Raw genomic sequence first — 25,867 nt, forward strand, 5'->3', positions numbered from 1 at the left:
GCTGCTTCCACGGAAAATTTATAGTAATGAAAGTCCACCTCATAAATACTTGAGAGAAAGATGCTTGGTGTCTTTACTTGCTTTTGCGCAAGAACAGAGAGTGAGACCACAGTGCGGCAAGACAATTTAGGTTCCTGTGTTTGTTGTACTGTGCATCTCTGAAACATGCCATTGAAGTCAATTTAGCATTAATAAAAGCCTTGTGAGCTGACCAAACCCAATCTGAGTCGGATTGTGAAGTAATGCTCTTGAAAGAAGTGCAGTAATGCCTGCAGGGTTCCTTCCTTTGCCATTAAATCTCCCCCAGTGGATACTTTCGCATTTACACATTTATACATCTCCCCAAATACATCATTTATACATCTCCCCCAAACCCTGACACTCCCAAAAATGCAGTAAATATTCCAACAGGAATTACTGCATGACAAACCTGAAGCGTAAGTAGACATACTGTATTATTTTTCAGAATATAAGATGCACCTTACCAAAAGACACAACTCAGAATACTGTATTTTTCGGACAATAAGATGCACCATACCATAAGACACACCCCAGATTTGAACATCAAGAAAAGGAAAAATATATGTGACACCAATTAAAAATACTCTGGTGGTCACAAACACATCTCTGCAATACAGAAATCTCTTCAAAGAATGCTACATTCTTCTACACAGCTCTGCTACATTCACACACAAACAGCCCTGCTACATACACACATAAACCCCTGTTACATGCAAGTCCCCCTCCGCACCTGACACGAATAGGTTTCAACACTTTATAATAATGAGCCCTCCCTTCGTTTAGCCCCTCACCCACCTATAATTAATAACCACCCCAACCAATAGCTCTTTATCCCCGGTGTAGTATACTTTGTTAAAGAAATATGTTCCTGTGTCCTTCTTTCGCCTTGCCTCTCTTCTGAGAGATAAAGGGACCTGGATAAGTAATGGTTTAGCTATTTACTGGCACTCAATGGATACTCTAATTACCTCAAAGTGATGAATCGTCAAGGGAAATATTCTTTTGGTTTGGAAAGAGTTGATTATTAGCCTCCTTATCTGCCTGAGGTGGAGGGGACTTCAGAACGTTTTCAGATAAACTGCTGACTATGAGTTGCAAAAAGGCACAGAAAAGCTTTAATAGTTTACTAATATCACCTGTTGGATTCATTTCTGAAATACAAAAATAGCTTTTCATTTAAATTTTTAAGGGTAGGATGGCAGGAAATTGGCAATTCTCGATCTAACTCGACTTCTTCATACACCTTTAAGAGCACATGCATGTATGTCATAATGAAGGCTTGAGAAAGCGTGCTTGCACGCGAAACGGCCCGTCGCCTTGGTGAGGAAGCTCCTCATTCTGCTCTGTACCTCTACAATAATAAAGGAAGCATTTTCACATCATTCCGGTGAGTGCCGCATTTCACTCTTTTGTTTTGCCATGTATGTCATAATGCCTGCCCACTTGCCGGCCCTGTAGTAAACCAAGGATGAAACGGGGAAGCAGTCTCTACTTTGGATAGATGAACAGTACAGAAAGACAAAAAGACACAAGGCAAATAGCGAGACAAAGTTAGGCAAACCAAGTCAAATGTTGGTGAGGTACAAAATTGTAAGGGAGAGGAATTGTTAAGGTTCAGGTAAAAGTTCAGGATTACACCAACTAACAGCAGAATAACTTAGAATAACATCAAGGAGCCTGAAAGGCAAAGTAAACAGTAGGTACCTGCATAATAGACAGACAGGTTTATATGGAGTGCCAGATGCCTCCCCAGCAGCTGATTTCTGTAGTGCCCCATGAGACTGTGTGAATACACATTCCCTGCTAAGAAAGGCTGCTGACCTGTCAATCAGCCTTTTGCAAAACATTACTCCCAGGTGTAGTCTACATCCAGGAGAACTAGCTCCAGCAGAAGCATCCATCTTCTTGTTGTCAAAAAGGATTTGGTTTTGAAAATATATCGCTAACAGAAATGTTGTCATTATAGTTTCCACGTGTTGTCTATACATACTACCGAAGATACAAAAATTGTAACATTTATTACCCTAATGTTAGCAGCAAGCAATGTATGTTTGATCCCAGTGGAAATGTTACTTAATAGTGGGATATCCCTACTTCCAAAAATTAAGTTTTAGCTGCTATAGCTGGGCAGAGACATAGGAAAATATTGAAAAAATATCTATTCTCTTTGGTTAAATCCTAAAAGGTATATAGCGTTAAGCCCATTGAGCACAGGCAACCTCAAATCACTGAACTGAATTTAGCATGTCCGTTCAGTTCAGGGATTCGAGGATTGGCCCAGGACAAAATTTCTCGGACCCAATTCACTTGTGAGAAAGAGGATTTACAGTTTTTACCAGGCACAAAAGAAACATTGCGCACAGGACCAGTTGGTTCTCATGGTCAGTGATTATGTCTTTTATGCAAATGTGATTTCTTACTTCCTAACATTCCTTTTGAAGTGTATACATGATTAAAACTCACTTTATAAAAATCTGCTGAGCAGAAAGTTTCTTCAAAGTCATCTTTAATAACGTCTTATCACCCAGACCTTTGTTTTCTGCCTCATGACTTCTCAGCTTACAACCATCCTCCTGATCTGCACATGACTCCAGTCTCCACGCTTGGCTACCCTTAATCCTAGCAACCAGTACTTTTTGAGACAAAGATAGGTATTCCTATCAATTTGTCATGTATTTTTTATAATCTGTTTTGACAGAGCCCATCTGCCAGGAATTCTACAAGGGCACAAAGGACTCTCTTTAGTTTATTTTCTCACTGATAGTAAAATGACCACAGGAGGGAAACTCTTTGTGTCACAGAAGAACGATTGGTATTTATAAGGGATAAATTGAGGTTAATCTGAGAAAGATGCCACTGGCATTATCACTGCACCTCTTTGTGTTCCCATGGGACTGTATCTGCTTACTTAAAACTCAGATTTTAAATGAATATTGTCATCATACAATTCAAATGCTGCATGCATCTTTGTAAAAAGAAACTTTTGCAGGTAGCATGACTTTTTATGGCCAAAACTTAAGTGCAAAAGCTGTGAGCATTGTATAAGCAGTGAGAAATCAGGTTAATCCCAGGACTTTCCACCTAAAATAAAGAAGATATGCGATAATTTGATTTGTGCATATCCACTACACGGATCACAAACTCTGTGTGCAAAGATGGGCATGACATATGAAAAGTTTAAAAACAGACAGTCAATTGTAACTAGGCGTAGTATCCCAAGGTTGTCATTTGTGATTAATATCCTTTCTGCTGTTATGGACACCATCCAAAGAAACTCCATTCTGACTGTACTCAAAGGCCATGATGAGACTGGGATATAACTCGTATAAAATGTGCCTATATGATTTTGCTCTTCATTTACCCTCCCATTAATATTGATGGTCTATTCATAGCTGTAAAGGGCTTGCACATTAAATAATGGGACTAATTTACTAAGGGTATTCAGACGATTTTCGATTTGCGTGGCATTTGCGCCGCATTGGCTCCGGGTTTCATGCAACACAAATTGGGGGCAGGGCCGTTGGACAATCCCACTCATTCGGACTGAGCGTGGGATTTAACATTTAAGTTGTGTCGCAAGCCATGCACTTACATGCACTGTGAAGAAGACGGTGAACTCCGGCGGACCTGATCAGGGAAGCGACAGATGTAGGATATCGGGCGCATGCTCTTAGTGAATCGCGGGAGCTGTGCATTCTAGTCGGGGAAAGCACCTTGTGGATCGCACAGGGACGGGTAAGTAAATTTGCCCCAATGGGGCAGATTTACTTACCCGGTCCAGTCGCGATCCAGCGGCGCGTTCTCCGACGCTGATTCGGGCTCTACCGGGATTCACTAAGGTTGTGCGCCCGATGTCCACTAAGTATCGCTGCTGCGCTGAAGTCCGCCGGAGTTCATCGGAGTTCACCTCCTTCGTCTCGGTGCCGGCACCGACGCGCGTGCGCCAAAATCCCGGGGCTATTCGGTGCAAACCGGAAAAACCTGGGAAACCCGGCAGAAAAACGTGATTCGGACCCTTAGTAAATGTGCCCCAATATGTCTAATCAGTGTGTGTGTGTGCAATTTGTGTAGTGCTGATAAAGTTCTACCCTTTCTACAGGTATTATTCATATAAAGGCAGTCCCCGGATTACATACAAGATAGGGTCTGTAGGTTTGTTCTTAAGTTGAATTTGTATGTAAATCGGAACTGTATATTTTATCATTGTAATCCCAGCCAGAACTTTTTTGGTGACAATTGGATTTTAAAAATGTTGGGTTGTCATAAGAATCAATATTAACATTAAAGCTTCATTACAGACACCTGTGATAACTGTTACAGCTGATTATTGTAGTCTAGGACTAAAGTACAATAAATTACCAATATCCAGTTTTCTGTTTGTAACTAGGGGTCGTATGTAAGTCGAGTGTTCTGAAGTAGGGGACCGCCTGTACAGTAAATCTAATTTTGTGCTTCCCACTTTGATTAGATACAGTATATCTGGTGAGCAGCTGAAATTAATTGTTGTGATTGAATTTCATTGGCTGGTACATTTTTTGTTACACAGGAATATTCTTGCTACATATTAAAATAGTGAAATACGGATCTGTAATTCCTTCTTTCCTTGTGCTTTGCACAATTGATTATATCATCACTTTGTAGCAGGAAATGACATCATTCAGATAGTACTGCAATGTGTTACTGTAATATCAAACAAACTTGTTTCCATGGGGTTGTTGTGCAAATAGTAATTCTCAGTACTATGTCATAATTTCTGAGTTCATGTTCTGTCTTAATATGAATGTACAGAAAATGCCCCTTATTATTCCAGATATAGCTTCAACTATTACATAATTTCTATCATGCTCACAAACCTGTTCCCAGCAAGTTAAAGTGACTAAACTATGTTGCTCTAATAACCATGACATGTGTGAATGAGTCACTAGCAAGGAAAAGGTGTGATACAGGTGGGTTAGCCACTCATTATAGTTAAAAATAAAGATACAAAGGAAAGTACATTGTGCACAGTGTTACCTACCCTTCACAAACAGAAATTCCCTTTACAGCAGAACCAGATTTAAATCTGAAGCTGAATCATTGTAGATAGCTATTGGAGTAAGTAATCATAAGCAACTACCATGCAGCATTCACCAAATGAGGGGTTGTTTTTGCAGGGCAAGTTGTGTTTTTTTTAAATAATTTGTGGTAAGCTTATTGAATAACTATTATTAACTTTTTTTGTGGTTAGATGGTGATATAAATAGTGGGGCACATTTACTAAGAACAGCAGGAGATCTGGCGCCCGTTCTGCATGAATGCGGTGCCCTCTGCATTGCCCCGACAGAGTGTACTACTTTTTTTGGGTGCACCTTAAACATAGGGCGTACAACACATTACTGTCAGACTTTGCATGTTAAATCTGGCACACGGTATGATTGAGTCCTGGAACACCCCTTCAGTGCAGAAATTTGACACAATTGTGATGCAGACACTTCTTAAGTACCTGTGCAACAGAAAACTGGTGCACGGCCCTCATTTTATTTTTAAAGTCACCACAAATACAGTAGTACCAAATCTGATATTTTTTAAATATTTTATGAATTTTGGAAAATGATATTTTTGTTGCTATTTTCAAACTCATTGGGGCAAATTTACTTACTCAGTCCTGTCGCGATCCCCGATCCGGACGGTACGACGAAGATGAAGTCCGGCGCTATTCAAGTAGCTCATGCGCCCGAGTTCCTGCATCCGTCGCTTCCCCGCCGAGTTCCATCCAAGTTCACTTTCTTCTTCCCAGTGCTTGTAAGTGTGTGTCTTGCGACACAATTTGAAATATTAAATCCCGTGCGTAGTCCGAATCCGTAGGCCCACCCCCCGATTTCTGTTGCGTGCAAGGCGGCGCTGATGCGCCAAAATCTGATCACGTGCGCCAAAATTCCCTGTTAAATGCGGCTCAACACTGAAATTGCGGGGAAACCCGCTGAAAATGCGCTCTGCTGACCCTTAGTAAATGAGCCCCATTATATTTCATAACTTTTCATTACCTGGTCTATATACTGATATTTGGACTTATGTTCAGGGGGAGGAGTTCTTATTTTTACTACTATCTATACAACTAGGGGATGCCACATTGTGATCTTTTGATCAATTCTATTTGTGTAATTCCAATATAGGAATGATGAGATAAAATGGTTGGGAAAGGCAGGGGAGTTGTTTTGCTATGGAGCTGTGAGCCCTGAAGCACTGCGTCCCAAAGAACTTCAGTCTAAATTGCACATTTTCAACTTTACTTTTGGCACAAAAGAAGCAGATGCAAAATAAAAATAAAGGTGGCATGTGTGGGCATAGCCCTACAAAACATAGCAGTAACTTCAGATCAGGTAAATCATGGAGATAGAGTCCCTTTAATATACTTATTATTTCCCTGGTAAGAGCTCTAGTGGTTAGTTTGTCCAGTCACATCCACATCCTTGGAAAGGTAATTTTCTCCAATAGCAGAACAGGTTGAGTGAAGGAAAGGAGAAGGTAGATAAAAACCTTAGTCATTCATCTGAAAAGTACAAAGGTAATACAATTATTATTTTAAGACCAGGCATGTACTGACAGGATCAATGACAACGTGAATGCTGTGACTACACACTAGGTTGACGAACAGTACATACGCCTTATCTTCTATTGTACCATTTACATTCCATTTTGTATATCTACATCTCATATTTACCCTCTCAATGTATGACTTTTGCTTTATTTATATTCAGTGTCTAGAGACACATAAGTTCAGTGCTTCACTTTCTTAGGGCTGGCAAGGGCTTACTTGATCCTTGAGGTGGAAACTTACTTGCAAAGGCATTTTAACCTCATAAATTGTATGCAGCTGGGTACTTCTAAATTATAATTTCCTGATTGGCTCTGCTTGTTGGTAATTTTCAACCCCTCAGAATGGCTTGTTTACATAAATAGTAGATTGATCTACCCCTGACCTAACAAGAAAGCCACAGATGGCAGCAAAACCCACAAATGGAGACCACTGATCAGTATATCAGTAATGCAATAGAGTCTTAATTCACATCTACAAATATATATACTCGAGTATATACTCGAGTATAAGCCTAGTTTTTCAGCTCAAAAAATGTGCTGAAAACCCAAACTCGGCTTATACTCTAGTAAAAAAAATATAGGTTTTACCAGGTTTTTGTGGTAAAATTAGGGGCCTCGGCTCATACTTGGGTCGGCTTATACTCGAGTATATATGGTATATAGTGAAATAAAGGATAAGCTAATCCCTTTCTCCCTCCCTCTCCGCTAGTGCTCGGCTCTTGGTTTGTGTACAGGGGCTGCAGTGGTGATGTTACCTCAGGGCATTAATGTTAGGGATAGTATAAGAGTTACCCCTGGTTTCCAGGGCTTTCTACTGCTGGCTGGGCTGTGGTTAGGGATGTAAGTGTTTGCACTGCCCACCAACCTTCCAATAAAACTGATGACAATAAGTCACACCTGACACTCTGCCCCTATAGATATTACCGTACATAAGCTAAGAGCTCTCTCACACTAGAAGGTTATTCAGTGACTACAATACAGATCTGACACAGGAAGAAGTAGCATCTAGTACCTCACAGGTGTCATGTCTTCTCCTTCACATCCAGAAGCGTCGTAAAATCTGGTTGCAGAATTTTCTGGCAGATGTGTTCAGCTCTGGGAAGCAGATCCCCCTCACTGCGGCCCTAAAAATACCACAGTTACTTACAGTATAATGTCACCTGGATAAAACAATGTCCCATACTGTACTTCTAAAGAAGCTACATAAGAAACCCCTCTGTGCCCCCAGCATTTCAAAATTTACATTGTTACCCCCAAATATATTACTATACTACAGTCCGTGAATAAATAAAAAGTATGTGTGTAGTATATAGCCAGCCAGCCCCCTGTAGTATATAGCCAGCCAGCCCCCAGTAGTGTATAGCCACCCAGCCCCCAGTAGTATATAGCCTGCCAGCTCCCTGTAGTATATAGCCTGCCAGTCCCCAGTAGTATATAGCCTGCCAGCCCCCAGTAATCAGGGACTGTCTTTATCCATTGGATGTAAACAAAGAAGCTTCCTATAAAATGACACAGCAAGCACAGATCTAGAAAACAATGAGGAATTGATACAGACAGTATATTGAAAATTGTATAACTTTTCATTACACAAGCAAAATCAAAAGTGGACAACCTCTTCAGTTTCACATCAGAATACAGTACTAAACCTAGGGACCACAGTTGCAAGAATTCTCTGATATACTAATAGTGGCATACTTATATATGCATATAGCATTTTTTTCTTACTTATTTTCTTAGATTATTGAGCAAAACTATGAGCCATTGTTGTCATTGTTTGTCATGACACCAAACACCACAAGCTCCACTGCCACAGTCCAGTATTTTGGTATTCAAACCAACTTTCTTGTGAAACCTTAGAAAATAATTCTGACAAAAAAAGTTTAAAACGGATAAAGAAACTTTTCTGCTTTAATGATAACCACTGGTGGCCCACTGGTTTGTCGGTGAAAGCACTGGTGGGCCTCGACGCCTATTAGCTCCTCCTTTGCATGCTGACTCTGCCCCCTGCCACTGTTGACACAAAGGGCATAGATAGAGTTGAATAACCAGATGGTAGAGGGAGCTATTAGCTCTCTGCAACATCACTGTTACCCTTGTAGCTGTGATGCCGGCAGGTGCGGAGTGAGGAAGATAAGAAGAGGAGAGCTGCTGGGGAATGGGGACAGGTGAGTATGTGGTGGACAAGTGGGTGGGGCATAATATGGGACATGAGAGGGGGTCGACATTATGGGGGCTGTGAGTGGGGGCCCACATTATGGGTGGTATGAGAGGAGGTCCACCTTATGGGGGGATATGAGAGGGGGCCTACAATATGGGGGTATAAGAGGGTACCCACAATATGGTGGCATATGAGAGGAGGCTCACAGTATGGGGGATATGAGAGAGAGCCCACATTATGGGCTATATGAGAGGGGGTCCAGCACGATCCTGAATGGTGAGCTGACTTTTCTTTGTTTGTTTGCTGGATATGAGAGGGGGGCCACATTATGGGGGTATGAGAGGGGTCCCACATTATGAGAAGCATGATAGGGGGATCACATTAAGTGAGGGATATGAAAGGAGGCCCACATTATTGGGGGTATGTGAGTGGCCCCACATATGAGGAGGATATGAGAGGCCACAATATGAGAAGATGAGAGGGGCCTCAATATAAGGAGGTGAGAGGTCACAATATGAGGGCCCACAATATGAGGGGGAGGTAAAAGGTCACAATAGCAGATGAGGAGGGACAATTGATAAAAGCTGGTATCACAGCTGAAACATTCCTGGAGGTGAAATAAACACCATTTTTTGCACTATATTGGAGTGCTGCTGTTTTTTTTAGACTATTTCCCAACTTCCAAACCTTCAAACATAGCCTAAAAATGCATCAGACACCTCACCCTCACCTCGTGTCTCCATCTACCTTTCATATAGTTTGTAAGGCCTCATGGGCAGGGTCCTCCTTCCGCTTGTCTCCTGATCACTGTAGTTTTGTATTTTGTACATGCATTTGTTCTTCTTTTATTGTAATGTATGTGAACCACTTATTGATTTTACAGCACCAAACCCCTACGCGCACCAGGACGTTAAAGTACGTCCCGCACGGGGATGTTCTATAATGTCCCGCTTCTGGCACCGGCTCGCAAACAGAGCAGCGGCTGTCAGCTGTATCTTACAGCTGACGCAGCGCGCTAACACCTGCGATCAAAGCCGGCTCCTATTGCAGTTAACTCCTTACACACCGCGGTTTTTCCCCCTATAGGCCCTCCCCCCCCAGATCCCCCGGATCCCCCCGTGGCGCTTACCAGGGGATTCGATCCTCTTGCAGGCAGCCCCGAGGTCAGCCGAGTGCCCCGGGGCTGCCGATGTTCTTCACAATCAGACGCCTTCCGGATCGGACTGTAAGTTTACACTGCTTTACAATCAATTAGCATTGTAGAGCAGTATATTGGACTTGAACCAGCGATCAGAGCATCAAGTTTAAGTTTGTAGAAGTAAAAAAAGTGAGAAACACTAAAGTTTATACATTAGAATAAATAAAAAATAAAGAAAAATATACCGTATATACTCGAGTATAAGCCGACCCGAGTATAAGCCGAGACCCCTAATTCTACCACCAAAAACTGGAAAAACCTATTGACTCGAGTATAAGCCAAGGGTGTAGTATACAGCCAGCCAGCCCCCTGTAGTATACAGCCAGCCTGCCCCCTGTAGTATACAGCCAGCCTGCCCCCTGTTGTATACAGCCAGCCTGCCCCTGTAGCATACAGCCTGCCCCAAGTAGTATACAGCCTGCCCCCAAGTAGTATACAGCCTGCCCCCATGTAGTATACAGCCTGCCCCCATGTAGTATACAGCCTGCCCCAATAGTAGTATACAGTCTGCCCCAATAGTAGTATACAGCCTGCCCCAATAGTAGTATACAGCGTGCCCCCATGTAGTATACAGCCTGCCCCCATGTAGTATACAGCCTGCCCCAATAGTAGTATACAGTCTGCCCCAATAGTAGTATACAGCCTGCCCCAATAGTAGTATACAGCCTGCCCCAATAGTAGTATACAGCCTGCCCCCATGTAGTATACAGCCTGCCCCCATGTAGTATACAGCCTGCCTCAATAGTAGTATACAGCCTGCCCCAATAGTAGCATACAGCCTGCCCCAATAGTAGTATACAGCCTGCCCCAATAGTAGTATACAGCCTGCCCCCAGTATGCCAAGTGAATAAAAAAAACAAACTTAATACTCACCCTCTGACGATACTCACCTTTGATGCTCGGCACGGCTCCCGGTCCTCGGCGGTGGCTCCCGGTCCTGGCGGCGGCTTCAGAACCTCGGTGGCAGCTCCTCTCTTCTTTCTTCACTGGCGGCTCCCGGTCTCTTTGCTTACTTCGCTAGCCGGCAGTCGCGTCCATGCGATCTGCGAGCGGGCGCACACTATGATGCGGCAGTGTCGCCGCCGATGACGTCATCAGTGGCGACAGCGCCGCATCATAGTGTGCGCCCGTCGGCAGATCACATGGACGCGACTGCCGGCTAGCGAAGTAAGCAAAGAGCCCGGGAGCCGCCAGTGAAGAAAGAAGAGAATCGGGAGCTGCCGCCAAGGATCCGGACACCGGAGGGTGAGTATTATTTTTTTTTTTTCTTAGTTGACTCATGTATAAGCCGAGGTGAGTTTTTTCAGCACATTTTTTGTGCTGAAAATCTCGGCTTATACACGAGTATATACGGTAAGCCTCTAAAATGCCTCTTTCCCATAAAAACACTTAATAAAGTATAAAAAACACAAACACACAAAAGCACCCCACTTATTTGGTATTGCCGCATCCGTAACAATATACCACCAACAAAACAATATCTTGGGGTGAAACTGGATATGGGCCACTACCCGTCACCGCCAATATGACAAATAACACCTACTCAATATGTACAAAACACTACAAAGGGCACATGTACATAAATGCCAAACAATATTTTATGAATTAATGTACACAAAAAACATCATTTTCCCATGGAGGGACATAAAAAGAAGGGCAGACGCACAAACAGACAGACTAAAAAACCAATGCACACGATTCAGTTGTAAACAAATACATGAATAAGGCTATCCCTGGCACAAAAAAGCCACTAAATATGAGTGTGGACTGTAATGATTCCACACACACCTGCATTAGCAACAGCAGAAAGACCCATGACAGGGTACAAACATATTTACAGAGACCCCTGTGATGGATGGGGTCAACCACTGTATTCCAAACAACAGGGCCGCATCTGCCATGAGGCCAGATGAAAATCTCGCCTCGGGTGGCAGAATGCAGACCCCTTTAAGAGCGCCATTTTGCCGCTCCATTGTGGGCTCTTTAAGAAACAGGTGCGATGTACATGCAGAGCGACGCAGCACCTTTCAGGCTGCTGGCGTCACTCCATACAATGCAGGAACACAGGCGGCGGATGATGACAGGAGCACCCTGCCGCAAGGTAAGTATAAGTTTTATTATTTTTATTGTCGAATTATTAATTAAATGTGGTCATATATATATATATATCAGGGGGCGATTACTGCTGTAACGGGGGGGGAGGGGTCTTCTATATATACTTATATGAGGCCAGATTCCTTTTTTTACTGGGGTGGGCAGTGTATATTTATAAGGGGACAGATCCCATTTTTCCTGGGGTGGCTGTTTATATTTATATGGGGGGCCAGATTCTGATTATGCTGCGGGGGGGCTGCATATATTTATATGGGCGGCATGATTAAGATTATGCTGGGGGAGGGGCTGTATATATTTATATGGGAGACACTGAATATAAAATCATATGTAACATAATAACAGTGTGGGATATATTAGTTATAAGATACAATACATTACTTTGCATCATGTAAACCAAATGTTAAGGGGTAAGCATTTTATTTGCGTTCTATTTGTGCCAACAAATAGGACAGGAGACTAAAAGTTAGTGTCAAGAAAAAACTGATGGATTGGAGATAAAATTTGACCATAGGAAGTCAGCATCAAATTTTCCTATGTTTACTCACCATAATAACGTTTAGCCTCTCTGGCCCATCAGCACACTTTAATCTCAGTCCCACTCATGGAAAGCAGGCAGCCCTATACATACATACATACATGATTAAGAAAAACAGTTTTGAATTGAAATTTTGTAAAAATTATGCATATTTTTTATAACAGCCTATTCTCCCTCTTATTTGTGTTCTTGGATGGTCTAGGTACACCCAGTGGACATATCAGGGTTCATTGGCATTCTAAAACATTAGAAAGATTCTAAGGTCACAAGCAATGGTAGGTTGGGGTAGGAAGGCCCTACTTATTGGGGCACATTTACTTACCCGGTCCATTCGTGATCCTGTGGCGCATTGTCCGGCGAGGATTCGGGTTCTGCCGAGATTCACTAAAGTTGTCCGCCCGATATCCACCAGGTGTCGCTGCTGCGCCGAGGTCCGTCGGAGTTCACCCACTTGTTCCCGGTGCATGTAAGTGCATGTCATATTTTTTTTTAAATACTGCAGTTTTTCAGAATCCGTCAGTTTTTCCGACAGGCCACGGCCCTGATTTCCGTCGCATGCAAGCCGGCGCCGATGCGACACAATCCGATCGCGGTAATATTCGGGAAACCAGACGAAAGTGCGCAATACGGGCCCTTAGTAAAAGAGCCCCATTGTGTTCATATAGCTACTACTGTTAAGTTTTATTGTTTTTAATTCTATGAATTTTATCTCAAAACTCAACAGCTATTTAGCTTAACTTTCTGTTTTGATGTCAAGATTTAATTTTTTTTATTTTTATGGTCTGCTTTTTCTGGGATCATCTGATGCAAATCCTGTCCTCGCCCTTGGTATCACATGAGCAGCCACTACATTTCCTTTGCTTGAGGCTGAGTACAGTATTTGATGTCAGAAAACAATTACTCATCCAGCATTCCACAACCGGATGTTATAAATCCTCGTGATGACCTTTTATACCTTGTGGAGGAAAGGAGCTTTGTGAGAGAGAAAAAATTCCCTGAGCTGTGTAGTGTCACTGATCTGCTGACTAACTCAGAGATTTTCCGAAAGCAAGTTGTTCTCTCACAGTAGCTGCGAATTCAGCACCAGAGGGCTCACAAATACCTTATGAATGAGAATCTACTGTCAATGTTTCCTGGTGCCAACTCACCATATCAAACACAGTTCACCCAATGTAAAGGTTTGGGAAGTACAGAAGGTTATTTGTGTATACAGACCTATACAAATACTACTGTATATCTGTATCTTTAGGTTTGAGAGAAAATTCCCTGAGCTGAGTGATGTTACTGATCTGGTGTCCCAAGCCAACTAGTTTATCTGCTGGGACCCCCACTGATCAGAAAAACAGGCATCTTAGCAATCTAGAGAACAGGAAAACCCTTTGCACTGATGGGGGAGGTAGCAATACAGGCAAGTGCATTGCCCTTCCTTTCATTAGTATGGGAGCGGTTGGAGATAGCCGACTACAGCGCCTGGCTATTAATTTCTGAAAGCTATTTATTAATTTCTCTTCATGTAAATAGTTATTGTGAACAAGAATCATCTGTTTATGTACAGACATCAATGTGACAAATAACCACATTTATTTTCAGATTATGGATTTGTATCTCATGACAAATCTCATAAAATTAAACATATGCGTACTAATATCATCTAATATTTGAGTTAGACATTAATAATTCATTTCAGTATATTTTAGTATGTCACTCATTGTAAGTAAGTAGAGATACTATGATTATAAAATATCACCATTGAATGTAGTGCAGACAGGAAACAGTATTCACTATATACTGCCCCCCAGCAATGACTATATACAGCCTCCTCAGTAATAAATATATACTGCCCCCCCCAGTAATCACAATATACAGCCCCCAGTAATCACTATATGCAGCCCCCCAGCAATAAATATATACAGCCCAGAGCAATAACTATATACTGGCCTCACCAGTAATCACTATATACTGCCCCCAGTAATCACTAAATACAGGTCCCTAGCAAGAACCGTATACAGCCCTAAGTAATAAATATATAAAGCCACCCAGTGATCACTGTATACAGCATCAGTAATCACTATATACAGCCGCCAGTAATCACTATATACAGCTCTGCACAATAAATATTTACAGCCCCCAGAAATTACTATATACATCCCCCCAATAATAACTATATACAGCCCCAGTAATCACTATGTACAGCCCAAAGAAATCTCTATATACAGCCCCCCAGCAATAACTATATACAGCATTCAGCATTCACTATATACATCCCCCCAGCAATCACTATATATAGCCTCCTAGCAATAACTATATACAGCCCCCCAGTAATCACTGTATACACCCCCCTGTAATCACTGTATACAGCCACCTAACAATAACTATACACAGCCGCCAATAATCACTATATACAGCCCCCAGTAATCACTGTATACAACCCCCAGTAATCACTATTTACAGCCCCCCAGCAATAACTATATACAGCCCCACACCAATAACAATATACAGCTCGCCAGCAATCACCGTATACTGATTCTTGTTCACAGTAACAATTTATATGAAGAGAAATTAATAAAGCAATAGCTTTCAGAAATTAAGTGAGCAATTTTAATTAGAAAGTAATATACTGTTTAAAGCAAAATTATATACTGCTAAGTGGAGGAGTACATTAATATAAAAAGAAAAATTGATGTGTATAAAATGTAGTCATGAGACAGTGCTTGAAATGTGTAGGCTTTTTGTAGATATACATTTTTGAGCATAATGATTTATACTCCTGAATGGATGTTTAAATAGAAGAAGGCTATATGCCACACTCTTAACAAACTGCCAAGGCTGCTATGGAAAATGAACCATAAGAGGTAAGGCCATTTAAAGGGGTTTTCCCACGAAAGAAAATTCTCACATCTCAATCCCCTAGTGATGTTTACATAATCAAGATTTAACCCCCTACTTTACAATTTTACTAAGTTTTATTACTGTTTTAGCTTCTATCACTCCCTAGGTTGCTCAGTATAAAATCCCAGGGCGTGGGAGGGGACTCTCTAAGTAGACACATAATAATCCATCTAGTTTTGTGGGTGAAAACATGATTACATTATCAGGGTACAGGTGTATATACACTTTCATCCGGCTTCTGACATTGTACTAACACACTGACACATAGAAAGAGAGATGACACAGATGAGAGATGCATGAGATTACACAGAGGCATGACAGACACAGGCTGACAGACTTTTACACTGTTACACTGTGAGCACTTCTACATTTGTGTTCTCACAGATATGTGCCTGTCTCCCCCCTTCCCCTGGATCACTTATCTCCTTGCAGTTTGTAGCCTTTCTCTCCTCTCAATGTCCTGACAGGAAGTGAATCAGTGAGTGTCTGTGAGCTCCGTGCAGGGGCAGCGCTACAGGCTCAGAGCAGAAAGACACAAAAATCTCATCAATGGCAGCTGTCACACAGAAATCAAAGATGGCAGCCACCCAAACCTAAAGTCAGAAGTTACAGGGTCGTGTCGGGTTACTGGACTGATATAGACAGGATGGACTTATATCTGTGAAATGTTGTATTTTTATTCATAACAGTGAATTAGAGAATGTGTTATTTAGTTATCCTGAATACATATCAGAAACTTGTCTTCGTGGGAATACCCCTTTAACCCCTAGGCGCACCAGGACGTTATAGTACGTCCCAGTGGCTAGATACTTAGCGCACCAGGACGCACTATAACGTCCTGCTTCTGAAACCGTGCTGTAACACCCAAGATCGGAGCCAACTCCGATCGAGAGTGTTAACCCCTTACACGCCGCGGTCAAGCATTACGTGTAAGGGTCTTCCCCCTATGGACCGGATCCCCCGTGCCGCTTACCGGGGGATCCGATCCTCTTCTGGGCAGCTACGAGGACTGGCATGTGCCCCGGAGCTGCCTGCTCTCCCTGCCATTCAGACCCCTTCCATGTCTGACTGCAAACTGTCTGAGCATGCACAAGCATGCTCAGACAGTTTACACTGCTCTACAATAAAATAGTATTGTAGAGCAGTGTATTGAACTTAAACCAGCGATCAGAGCATCACTGGTTCAAGTTCAAGTATGTATAAGTAAAAACATGCAAAAACACTAAACACTACACATTATAATAAATAAAAAATAAATACATAAAAATATAAGCCCCTAAAATGTCACTTTCCCATAAAAACACTTAATAAAGTATAAAAAACATAAAAACACAAAAAAACCCCGCTTATTTGGTTTTGCCGCATCTGTAACAATCTGTATAATAAAACAGAATCGTTACTGGACCCGCACGGTAAACGGCGGAGGAAAAAACGCAAAAAATGTTCCGAAAAAAGATAATTTTTAATTAATACCCTATAAAAATGCTCTAAAAAGTGATTTAAAAAATTTTATGCAATCTAAAATAAGCCAACTAATATGAACAACTGTTATCGCAAAAAAATAAGCCCCTAACCAGATTTGTCAGCCAAAAAATTAAAAAGTTATGCATATGAAAAGATGGTGATGCTAAAATAGTTTTTATTCAGTACAATTGAATAAAATACACAAAACCCCCACATATTTGGTATCTCTGCGTCCGTAACAATCTGCATAATAAAACAGAATCATTATTAGATCCCCAAAGTGAACCCTGTAAAAAACAACCTCAAAAAACTCTCTCTGAAAAAAAGATGATTTTTTATTAATGCCCTTTAAAAATGCTCTAAAAAGTGATTTTAAAAAGTTATGCAATCTAAAATAAGACCAATAAAAAGAGCTGTCATTCTCGCAAAAAATAAGCCCTTAAACAGATTTGTGAGGTGAAAAATAAAAAAGTTATGCATGTGAAAGACGGTGATGCTAAAATTAACAACAATTTCGCCTAATTACTTTTTATTTCAGGAAAAAATAAAAAATCTATATAAATGAAGTATTTTCGTAATCGTGGCGACCCATAGAATAAAAATAATATGCTATTCTTATGGTATGGTTAACGGCCCAAAAAAACCACATAAAAATTTTCCTAAAAATTGATGATTTTCATTTCCTCCACCAACAAAGAGTTAATTAAATGTCACCAATTAGATATAGAAGCCCCAAAATTACATACCAGAAAAGTGCATCTCATGTGGCAAAAGAAATAAGCCCCTATAGGTCCATAATAAAAAAAAGAAAAAAATTATAGCCTGTAGAATGTGACATAGCAAATCTGATCTGGATGGCGCCTCCTTCCCTTCTATGCCCGTCCGTGTGCCCATGCAGCAGGTCACCACCACACATGGGGTATCGGTGTACTCGGGAGAAATTGGGTATCAAACTTTGTGGAGCCTTTTTTCATTTAATCCATTGTAAATGTTTAATTTTCCACCCAAAATTAGTGTATTGTGAAAAAATATTACAATTTGCAGACTGCACCTCCATTTTGTTTTAACCCCTATAAAACACGTAAAGGGTTAACAAACTTCTTAAAAGTGTTTTTTCATACGTTGAGGGATGTAGTTTCCACAATGGAGTAATTTATGAGTCTCGCTATTATTTAGGCCTCTCAGTGTCAATTAGAAGTTGAGCAGGTCCATCTAAATACGGGTTTTGGTGATTTTACAAAAAATGTGAAAAATGGCACCCAAATTCTGAGCCTCATAACATTCTAGTAAAATATGTGGAATCTTAAAAAACCATCCAACATAAAGCAGACATTTGGGAAATGTAAGTTATGAATTTATTTGGATGCTTTGACTATCTGAATCAAATGTAGAGAATTTAGAACGTTGAAAATAAAGAATTTTTGCAACTTTTTGCCAAATTTTGGTTTTTTTCATAACTAAAAGCAAAAGATTTCATCCAAATTTTTAAAATAATTTGAAGTACTATGTGTCACAGTCTCAAAATCCCCTGGATATCTCATAGCGTTCCCACGCTATAACCACTTATAGTGACACAGGCCAGATTTGAAAAATGGGGCCGCGTCCTTTAGGCCAAAAGATGCTGAGTCCCGTAGGGGTTAATACTATCTAAAGTAATTTTATATATTATATATTTATCTATTATAAATTTGTAAATAACATTACTCATAGTTTTTCATAGTGTTGTGTTTCTCTTCAGTGGGTCCTCATGACATATATGATGAGTGGAGTCATACTCTTATCAGTGGCTTGCAGCTGCTAATAGTTACACTACAACTAGGTTAAATGAGGCATTACAATTTTTTTTCTAAGGAAGCTAAAATTTCATTCATGCAATCTAGGTTTTGCCAACTTACAAATACAATACTGCCAGGGTTGGCTCCAGGTTTCAGTAGGCCCCTGTGCAACAGAGCCTTAGTGGACCCCTGTGCAGTGAACTCAAGTGGCAGCATTCAAAATTCAGAAACTAACTCCTGTCCTAAATATTCCTTAGTTTATCATACCACACAGCCCCCTCATGGTTATTATATACAGCCCCCTCGTGGTTATTTTATATAAGCCCTGCTCACACTCTATGGATTAATTACATACAGCCCCCTCAGCCCCATGGATTCCTTATATACAGTGACAGGCTTACGGGATGTGGATCCACTGGACCACTGCAGAAGATGACTCAAGCCACTACCTGGGACCGGAGTCTAAGTGGTACCCGGTTTTCACCAGAGCCCGTCGCAAAGCGGGTTAGACAAGCTGCGGCGTGGTACCACCAGGTCGTTCCTCAGGCGTGACTTGTCTGCAGTGGCGGCCAAGGTTGAGGTACAGAAACAGCAGACAAGTTCGAGGTCACAGTCCAGGCACAGGGCAGGCGGCAGAGATGCAACGTCAGAATCCAAACCGGGGTCAGCAACAGGAGGTCCAAGCAGAAGGGTACGGGAACACAGAACACACAACAGCAACATGGAGGAACACTGGTACACGGGAACACGGAAGAGGTCAGGCAACACAGGAACATGGAGGAAGTCAGGCACGCAGGAGACACAGGAACGCAGGAGACACTGGAACGCAGGCAAATCGCAACAGAGCTTTCTATAAGGCTGTGAGGCACAAAGATCCGGCAGGGTTAGTTAGGAGAGGCAGATATAAATAGCCTCATGGGAAATGACCAGCGCCAATGAATGACGCGCTGGCCCTTTAAATTTCCTAGAAGTGCCGCGCCCGCGCCCTAAGGCGCGGGACCGCGCGCACATGGAGCGAGGCCGGGACTCGGGAGCGGGGAGAGGTGAGACGTGCTGGCGCGGCGCCTGCGGGGATCAAGAGGCACGGGTAAGCCCGCGACCCGCGATGTGGCTCGCGGGTCCACCCGTGACAGTACCCCCCCCCCCTTCGGCCTCCCCCTCTTCTTGGGCTGAAGAAATCTCTGTAGAAGATCACAGTCCATAATATTGTCCTCCGGCTCCCAAGACCTCTCTTCCAGACCAAACCCCTTCCAGTCGACTAAGAAGCACCGCTTCCCCCTTACTGTCTTCATATCAAGGATGTCTTTTACCTCATAGGTGTCGGTGGAGTCAGCCACAAGGGTAGGAGGAGGTACTTGTCGGGAGAAGCGGTTCAGGATGACAGGCTTGAGCAGGGAGACATGGAAGGAGTTCGGGATGCGCATGGTGGGAGGAAGGCGCAACTTGTAGGATACAGGATTGATATGGGACAGGAACTCGAAAGGACCCAAGAATCGAGGACCAAGCTTGTACCCGGGTATCTTCAGCCGAATGTACCTGGAAGATAACCAGCCCTTGTCCCCAGGAGAGAAGATGGGAGGAGGTCTGCGTCTCTTGTTGGCCTGGATTTTAGTGCGAGCAGACGCCCGAAGTAGAGATAAACGAGTCTGTCACCAGACAGAGCTGAGGTCCTGCACTAATTCTTCCACCGCAGGAACATCCGAGGGAACTGAGAGAGGGAGTGGTGGGCATGGAATTCTTCCATAGACAATAAAGAATGGAGCTGCACCAGCAGATTCAGAATCCAGAGAGTTGTAGGAGAACTCTGCCCAGGGCAACAAAGTGGACCAGTCGTCCTGACGGGCAGAGACAAAATGACGCAGGTAGCAGCCCAGACTTTGGTTGACTCTCTCCACTTGACCATTGGACTGAGGGTGGTAGGCTGAAGAAAAGTCCAACTTCACCTGCAGTTGGCTGCAGAGTGAGCGCCAGAAGCGGGAGACAAATTGAACTCCACAATCAGAGACAATGTGCTGGGGAAGCCCATGTAGCCGGAATATAAGTTGGAAGAAGAGACTGGCAAGACGTGGAGCAGACGGTAGACCTGGAAGAGGAACGAAATGAGACATCTTCGAAAACCGGTCTGTCACCACCCAGATGACAGTATTGCCCGAAGAAGATGGAAGATCCGTGACAAAGTCCATAGCCACGTGTGACCACGGGCGACTGGGTATCGGCAACGGATGCAAGAGACCAGCTGGTTTTAGACGAGAAGGCTTATTTCGAGCACAGGAGGTGCAGGATCCCACAAAGTCCCGAACGTCTTTGACCAAGTCAGGCTACCAGTAGTAGCGGGAGAGGAGGGCCATGGAGCGTTGCACCCCAGGGTGCCCAGCCAGGCGGGAAGAATGTCCCAAAAACAAAATCCTCTTCCACAGAGCAGGTCGGACATACGTCTTGCCAGGGGGAAAGCTGCCGAAGATCCACAGGAGCGGCTGCAACCAACTGTTCCGGAGAGATGATATACTGAGGAATCGGCTCTTCTCCAACAACATCTGAGGCACGGGAAAGGGCATCAGCCTTGATATTCTTCTCTGCTGGTCGGAAGTGGATCATCAAATTGAAGCGGGAGAAGAATAGTGGCCAACGGGCTTGCCTGGGATTAAGACGTTGGGCTGTCTGGAAGTATGAAAGGTTCTTATGATCCGTGTAAACACAGACTGGATAGCGAGCACCCTCCAAAAGATAATGCCATTCTTCCAGGGCAAGTTTGATGACAAAAGTTCCTTGTCACCAATAGAGTAGTTCTTCTCTGCAGGAGAAAAAGTTTTAGAAAAGAAACCGCACGTAAGAGTTCGGCCCCTGGGTCCCTTCTGGGTAAGCACAGCCCCTGTACCGACAGAAGATGCGTCCACCTCCAAGATAAAAGGCTTCTCTGTATCAGGTCTGGAAAGGATCGGAGCTTTAGCAAAGGCGGATTTTAACTTTGCAAAGGCCTCTTCAGCTGCTGGAGGCCAAAGGCGTGGATTAGCGCCCTTCCTGGTGAGTGCCACGATGGGAGCAACAAGAGTAGAACAATGAGGAATGAACTGTCGGTAGTAGTTTGCGAAGCCTAGGAATCTCTGAATAGCGCGAAGACCCTCTGGACGTGGCCACTGAAGAACGGCAGACAGTTTGGTAGGATCCATCTGGAGACCCCTGTCGGAGATGATGTAACCAAGAAAAGGTAGACTCCTTTGATGGAAGAGACATTTCTCGAGCTTAGCGTAGAGACAAGTGGCTCGAAGGCGGCCTAGGACTTGCTGTACGTTAAATTGATGAGTCTTGAGATCTGGAGAGAACACCAAGATGTCATCTAGGTAGACCACTACACAAGTATACAGAAGGTCCCTGAAGATGTCATTGACAAACTCCTGGAAGACAGCTGGAGCATTGCATAATCCAAAAGGCATCACAAGGTATTCGAAGTGACCATCTCGGGTGTTAAATGCTGTCTTCCATTCGTCTCCCTTGCGGATACGAATAAGATTGTAGGCCCCGCGAAGATCCAACTTAGAGAAAATCTTGGAACCGTGTAGGCGATCAAACAGTTCTGTGATCAGTGGCAGAGGGTAGCGGTTTTTAACCAGGATCTTATTAAGTCCACGATAATCAATATAAGGACACAAGGAGCCGTCCTTCTTAGTAACAAAGAAGAATCCTGCACCCACAGGAGAAGAGGACTTCCGTATGAAACCTCTTTGCAAGTTCTCCTGGATATACTCTGACATGGCAGAGGTCTCAGGAACGGAGAGTGGATACACCCGGCCTCTGGGAGGAGAAGTGCCCGGCAATAACTCAATAGGGCAATTGTAGGGTCGATGCGGTGGCAAAGTCTCGGCTTGCTTTTTAGAGAAGACGTCAGAGTAGTCCTGGTAGCACGTGGGTAAACCCTCCAAAGGCTTCGTAGACAGAGAGGAGGCCAATACAGGTACAGGCAGGGAGGCCCCCATACAGCGGGACCGGCACTCAGGACCCCAATGAAGGATCTCCCCTGTCATCCAATTGAGAACAGGAGCATGGAGCTGCAGCCACGGAAGACCCAACAGGATAGAGCAGCGGTGGCGAACCTATGGCACGCGTGCCAGAGAGGGCACGCAAAGCCCTCACTGCTGGCACGCGCCCCATCCTCCCAACCACTGCCAGGTGCGGACAACCACTGTCCACACCTGGTTGTCATGGCTGTTAGCAGTATCGGAGCTGCGCTCCGATACTGCTAACAGCCATGACAGAGCAGAGCGCTGACACTGCCTGCTGTCACTCTGATCACTGCAGCGCACAGGACGGTAAGCATCCCCGCGCTGGCAGCGTAATGATGTCATTACGCTGCCAGCGCTGGGCAACCTTACTCCGTGTGCGCTGCAGTGATCAGCCGGAGGAACGAGTCTGAGGTGAGTGTATTTATTTTTTTAATTCAGCGCATCCATCCTGCCCGCTCCCGCACCTCCCATAAAACTCCGCCCGCAACCCGGCCGAAACTCACGGCACAAACTGCGCCCGCTACCACAAGTCCCCCCCCCGCGCGCCCGAACCCCAGCCTGTTATGCCCGCTACCGCAACCGGCCGCCCCCCCCCCGGCCCCCCGCCCCCCCCCCCCCCCAGCAAGAACTCCGGCCGCTCTCACCCCTCCCCCCCGCTCAACTCCGGTCACTGCCCCCCATCACCTCCTCCCCTGAAACTCATGCCTCATTACCACACTGAACCGATCTCCAGATGCTGCACCCCCCCCCCTGGGACAACAGACACCTGAGCAAGAGTAAGTAACATATGTATTTTTATTTATGTATTTATGTATATGCATATTATATTATATATTTATATGTGCATTTGTATATACCTGTGTGAGGGCTTATTTTTTGCATAACATATTTTACTTCTCATTTATTATTCCATGTCGTGTACTGGGAAGCTGTAGATTTTAATACTTTCGCTGTGCGCTCCAAATCATTTGTGTCCTTTATTCTTTGGTTCGGTCCTATCGCAGTGATACCAGATTTGTTGGTTTTATTGTGTTTTAATGCTTTTTCTATAATTAAAACAGTGTACAAAAAAGAAAATAGTTTTGCCATCTTGTGACGCTAATAACTTTAGTGCACGGAGCTGGGGAGGTGTGGTTTTTTTTGCTTAATGAGCCGTTGTTTTCATTGCTACCATTTTGAGGACTGCGTGACCTTTTGATAACTTTTTATTACTCTTTTATGTGATGTAAAATGGTGTAAAAGTGGCGTTTCAGTGTGTATAGGACTGCTGGAATCCGAGCTCAGACAGTCCAGTGTAAATTGATTCTAAACTAAACCGTCAGTTTTCTGGTTAAATTGCCGTACTGGCACTTTGCGATAAGTAATTAGGTTTTGGGTTGCAGTTTGGGCACTCGGTCTCTAAAAGGTTCGCCATCACTGGGATAGAGGATGTGGACCGAGGTAGCACGTAAAAGGACAGTTTCTCCTTGTGCAACACTCCGACTTGCAAGGACAGAGGCTTGGTGCGGTACAGGACCGGGTCAGAGAGGATCTGGCCACTTACGGATGAGATGACCAACGGCCAACGACAACCACTGGGATGTGATGCCGGGAGACCAGAGCAGCATCCACGAAATTCCCTGCAGAACCGGAGTCCAAGAAAGCAGAGACTTGGATCTGGGGACTGGCGCCAACGCTGAGAAGCACCGGAATCAACAGACGTGGAGAAGCTTGGCAGACACCTAGGGACGCTTCTCCCAAGAACCCTAGGTGCTGGCGTTTCCCAGACGCTGAGGACGGATAGGACAGGACCCGATGAAGTGCTCCGGACTAGCACAATAAAGGCAAAGGTTACCCTGGCGCCTTCTGATGCGTTCCTGAGAGGAGAGTCTAGCTCTGTCCACCTCCATAGGCTCCTCTGCGGGTGGTATGACCTGAGGCTGGAGTGGTCTTTGGAAGACCGGGGCCAGGCAAGGAAGGCGTCGAGGACGGACTTGAGGTTGCTCGAAGCGTGATTCCTCAGCGCGCTCTCTAAATTGCACGTCTATCCAGGTGGCCAAGGTTATGAGACCACTCAGCGTAGAATTGTATTGGAAGTAAGGTAGTTAAAGTGTCGGTTTGCTGTAAGACGCGCTTCCCAAATTAAAGAGGATCCGACATCAGATGTTTGATTTTGATGAGGTTTTTTATTCTGGTTATAAAATTGGACTACGCGTTTCGGGGGTGGTCCACCCCCTTCATCAGGTCCGTAAGATTAACTTTTAGGGTAAAGTTGTTAGGAGGAACTGATGGGATGATAGGTGATCCAACAGAGGTATGTTGGTCCGGAGTTTGCTCGTTATTTTGTCCGGAGTCTGCCTGGCGTGAGCGCGCGCTCCCACTACCTGGGACCGGAGTCTAAGTGGTACCCGGTTTTCACCAGAGCCCGCCGCAAAGCGGGTTAGACAAGCTGCGGCGTGGTACCACCAGGTCGTTCCTCAGGCGTGACTTGTCTGCAGTGGCGGCCAAGGTTGAGGTACAGAAACAGCAGACAAGCTCGAGGTCACAGTCCAGGCACAGGGTCAGGGCAGGCGGCAGAGATGCAACGTCAGAATCCAAACCGGGGTCAGCAACAGGAGGTCCAAGCAGAAGGGTACGGGAACACAGAACACACGACAGCAACACGGAGGAACACTGGTACATGGGAACACGGAAGAGGTCAGGCAACACAGGAACACGGAGGAAGTCAGGCACGCAGGAGACACAGGAACGCAGGAGACACTGGAACGCAGGAGACACTGGAACGCAGGCAAATCGCAACAGAGCTTTCTCTAAGGCTGTGAGGCACAAAGATCCGGCAGGGTTAGTTAGGAGAGGCAGATATAAATAGCCTCATGGGAAATGACCCAGTGATGCTGCTGGCCCTGGCTGCCACCAGCTATTTTGCTTTTTGATTTTTATGTATGCCTAAGAATAGGTCATCAGTACAAAAATTCTAATGTAGATGTAGTACTATTTAGTGTTTGGGCACAGAATTAATTTTTCTTGTACAATATACATACCAAAAAAACACAACTTAGGCCGCATTTACACGACCTGAGGGGGACATGTCCAATCTGTCCACGTGTTATGGGCCATGCGCCGTGGATCACTATGGAGAGGGGGGAGGTCACCCCTCCT

This window comes from Engystomops pustulosus, chromosome 1, assembly GCF_040894005.1.
Source record: "Engystomops pustulosus chromosome 1, aEngPut4.maternal, whole genome shotgun sequence".
Lineage (NCBI taxonomy): Eukaryota > Metazoa > Chordata > Amphibia > Anura > Leptodactylidae > Engystomops > Engystomops pustulosus.